The following is a 4,827-nucleotide window of genomic DNA, read 5'->3' on the forward strand; positions in this document are numbered from 1 at the left end:
AAGGAAGGCTGACCGTGACCCGCGACTTCAGAAGCGGATCTGGGCGGACCGCCGTGACGCAGCCTCCAGCCCGCACCGCACCTCCGCGCCGCCCGTCGCATCACCGTCACGCCACCATCACCGGCCCACTCCGGAGTGCCGGCGAGCTGCCGAGCCCAGCACCAAGCGCTGCATCCCTCGCGCGCAGAGATGAGGAGGTAATGAGATGTAATTTGGCATCAGACCACAGTGCTGCTCTTCAATAGTAGCAGCAAATCAAGTAACTGATTCGTTAGAAATCTCGTTGCACCCATGACGGCCATTTAGCAAAAGTAGTTTTTTGGGCGTGTGCACAATAGCGTCCAGAGTACATGCTCTAGGTTTATGGAGGAAGTTGTGTTAGCCTCTCAATTATTTTATAAGAGGAAATGAACAACATGTTTACGTTCCACCACCCTAGGCACAAAATAAAATAAATAAATAATGCTGCAATCATGAATGGTGCAAGATAACTAGTAGGATTTGGCGGCAAACAACAAAAGAAAATAACAACCAGGAGCAGGGAATCGAAGGAAAGATGTGGGCACTAACACGTCTTGCCTTCCGTCCATCAGTGAAGCTAAGCCATACTTCCTGGAGGAGACAAGGATAATAAAACAGAAAATTAGGTAAATGGCATGGACAACAAGAGAAAGCAAGCAAGCAAGCAAGCTCATCATCAGTAACCAAGGGAGGAAGAACATATAGTACAAACAAAATTGCGAAGCCTGAGGGCGTCTCAAACAGAATCAGCATCAATCCACTATCCCCACGGATGGCAGCTGCAGAAAAAGAAACAAAGCATACTTAAACAAGCATGATTACCAAGAAAAGAAGTACAATAAATAATTCAAATATCAACATGATGCCAGCCCTTGCCAAAGGGCCTCTTATACATGGCTACTGAGAATACCGAGTTCAACCACCCCTGGCGTGACCCACTGGATTGGCGGCCCATCATACCCAAAATATGCCCGTTTTACAGGTTATCATCCACCTTGTGCTTCTGTGGGAGCGGGGCAACCCCGTCCATTAACGTTGTCGCTCCTCTCCTCCCCTCATCCCATCCCATGCTTCTGCATGTCTGCTGGCTGTGCTCTCCTCCACTCGGAGGCTCCGGCAGGACCTTGACCACTAGATATTGTCCAAATGTTCAAACCAAGTGCACTCGAAGGTTCCATCCCATTCTCTAGAACGTTCCAGCCATTGAAAGTAATTGTTCCCACCAGTTGAAATAAACTTTCCATGGGCGCAGTGAGAGCAAGAGTTCCAGTGGGAGTCCAAGAGATGTGGGCAGTGGCCAGGATCGTGCAGCCACTGCTGGGCAAATGTGGTGCCATTTTACGCGTGTCTGACATGACAGGTTGGTACAGTTTTATCTCTTGCAGGATTTGGACATGTTTTACTCTAACAAATGATTAAAAGAATCATTGGTTTCTTGCATAAAGAACGAGATTTTCAGGTTGGGTTCCAATGTCACACTCTGGACCTTTGCCCAAGAGCTAATGATTCAGAGAAATGGTGGAGATGGTTAGGTAGGTCTTATGGAAACTAATCTCGCCACTATAGCGAAAATTGGACCTGCAAATCTGTGAATATCTTATTGCATTTTTCGGTTGCATTGTTTGCCTCTTATTATTTGAATTCAGCTGTTAACCATTTTGGATAAATGCTTCATGCGATGTTTTGACTTGAACATAAGTTGGATAGGCAGGAGAAAGGTTTGCCACATTGTGTACATGTCTCAAGCAGGACACCGCCAGGCCAATTATGTGACAACACAGCTGTACAAGTAAGTCGAGAAAGTTACTCTGTTCATTTGGTACTGCATATTTACGTGCCACTGCAGGGTAATTGGCCAGCTGCAAATGCCAAATTGCTGTTACTGAAGGTAATATGGCCTTTTGGACATGTGCGTGAGAAGGATAGATAAACTGATGACAAAATGTTGGAGTGCCGATGCTGGAGCCCAACGTGATACGACCATAAAGGACCAGTGGTGCACCATGGAGCAAGTGAGTGAAAGCAAAGGAGAGCACGAAGGGGAAAATAGCAGAGTGAGAGGGGGTGGGCGAAACGACGAATCTCAACAGCATGGGAGAGATGTGCCGGTGTGTTCAGATTCTTTTCTCTTTAACTAGAGGCACTTCGGCCCAAAAACGGCATTCCAACAGGTGATGTATATATATTTCCGTGATGTAAATTTATTTAGGGAAGATGAAAAAACGCCTCTCACTGCTTCGTATTAGCAGCGCCGCAACGACTGTCACAAAATCACCATGCCCATGCGCGCACCCTCAACCACCTGCAGAAACTTCACCCGCCCGCAGCCCGCGTTGTCGCCCGTTGCCGTCACCGTCGATTTCATGCTGCAATTGCCACCCGGCCGGCCGCCACTAGCCATCCCGCCGCCGATTTGCACTCCGCTAGCCAAAAAATTTCACCTACCCACCACATCCATGCAGCCACCCGAATCCGGCCTCCCCATTGCCCAATCAACGGCTCACCTCCCCAATCTATCGACTCCAGCGGCCGCCGCTTGGGTTCGGTTTGCCGCCCTGTTCGGTTAGCGGCTTTGGGCTGACAAAATTGCATCGAGGATATGGAACCATGTTGCCGCCCTGCCGCAAGTGCGACCCCATACCATGGTGTTCGACTAAGGGAATTGGGGCACTACGTCGCCGAAATCACTTGCAAGTGCCGGCGTAGGTGGCTTGGCACCCTCGAGGCGTGCAAGCTCGCCGCGTGTGCATTGTACGATGAGGTGGGATGGAGGTTTGGCCATAACCGGGCCGAGCTGAACTTTCCCGTCGTGGCCTAAGCCGAGGAGGCGCTGTTCCTCGCCCCTATGATTTGCATTGTCTCCTGCAAGGAAGAGGAAGCACACCGCCATGCTGATGTGCAACGAAGTGCCGAAGAGAGGGGTAGGGTTTACGTGGAGAAGTTTGCCAAGGCCAATCCGCACCTCGTCGAGGCAGACCTTCGATTCGTCGCCGAGAAGGAGAAGGCGAAGCGGATGGAGGAAGAGGAGATGGATCACGAAACCTCCTGTTTAATTATGTTGTTTAAAATGTTTAATGTAGAATAGAGTTTGAAATTTCAGAATGTGGAATGAATCATGTTCAAATGATCATGTTTAGGGCACCACTTTTACATCGCCTATTTTCTCTCTCCTGCCCCACATGGGTTTTACATCATCAAAAATTTCATCACCGGTTGAAGATAGCTCTTGAGCAAGTGGGTCCTCAGCCGATTAGCAAGCGCATGCACCAAGGCAGGCACTCCGCCGCATCAAGTTAGTTAGTGGTAAACTGAAGAGGGGTATACAGTATATACTTTTTGCTAAAATTTTGGACTTGGACTGGCTACGATCCAAACAGTAATGGCTTGCCGAAATTTTGATCATATCCATGCATGCATCGGTGATGCCAACATTTTGATATGGCTAGTTGAGACTCCCTCTCCAATCACCAAGCCCAAGAAACCTACCAGGTGCCCGGATCTGTTGGTTCGGACCCAAACACGCGCGCCCCACGGCAGGTATGTGCTGCTAAAAATCTAGGGTTCCTTCGCATGCTGTCCAACTAGCAACTAAAAGTTTTCCCTGCCGAGTAGGTGAGACTGGGAGGCAGGATGACAGCGGGCGAGTGGCTCACCTGGACAGGCCGGGAATCTCGACGGAGGAGAGCCCCCGCGTCGCCTCTTCAACGCCGGAGTAGAGGATGTTGACCCGCATCGCCGCCGGAGGAGGAGAGGATATCGAGGAGGAGCGAGACCGAGTACACATCGCCGGAGGAGAGGATGTCGACGAGGAGCGAGTCCGCATCGCCGGTCGAATTTGGCGGCCGTGTGTGGATTTTACGGAGTCAGTTAGGTTTAGTAGAGAATGGCTCAGTGCTTCTCTAACTTTTTTTTTCTTCGAAAACCTACGTGCACGCAGTCATTTTTCATACTTTTTTTATCGAAGACGACCGTAAGCGGCAGGAATTTCGCCATTTTGGTATAAAAGACTCTCTTTTTTAAAATTCGGTAAAAGACTCTTTGATTTGCCTGAATATGGAAACGTGGGCATCATAAGAAACATAAAACCGATCTCTACTCCTAATGAAGCAGTTGGTAGCATGGTACGGTTTATTTTCGTCCTACCTCCAATCATCCCTCCCACTGATTTTTCTTCCTTCCATTAAAAACCAAATCCCATTAGGGGGATCTTGTGTCGTGCTTCCTTTGGTAGGTGTTGATTCAATTCAATCACGTAAACAATAAGTAATTAAGAATTCAGAAATTGCACCATATATGTGAGATCACTTTCCTAAAAGATAGACATAACATTTTCTCGATAATCTTTCATAATAAAATAAGATATTTCTTTATAACAAATAGCTAATCCCACGCGCATTTATTATTATCATTACCTCCACTATTAGTTGAGAATCACAAGTTTCATATGGGTGCACGCATTCGCGCGCCCCTCTGAAGGGACATCGTGCACGACACCATGGAAGAAGTCGTGGCCAGGCCTAATGCTGACGCGATGCTTGAGAATGCCAGGGCATGGATAACGGTGTCGAGGATGGCCTTGGCGGGAGGCGGGTCGTCAGACCGCCACGTGGACGCGGTCATTGTAGAGCGAGATGGGCTACATTCTCAAATCAAGTGTGTCCATTTAAATGTCAACAAATTCGTTAAGGGATTGTGTTCTACATTACTCAGTAGTCGTCACGGTCGTTGTTTGTAGCAGTCATTCATGCGAAAATATTTTAGAAAACAAACACTAAATCAATTTTGTAATCAAAACGTTGATGCAAT

This window comes from Triticum dicoccoides, chromosome 4A (assembly GCF_002162155.2).
Source record: "Triticum dicoccoides isolate Atlit2015 ecotype Zavitan chromosome 4A, WEW_v2.0, whole genome shotgun sequence".
Taxonomy (NCBI): Eukaryota; Viridiplantae; Streptophyta; class Magnoliopsida; order Poales; family Poaceae; genus Triticum; species Triticum dicoccoides.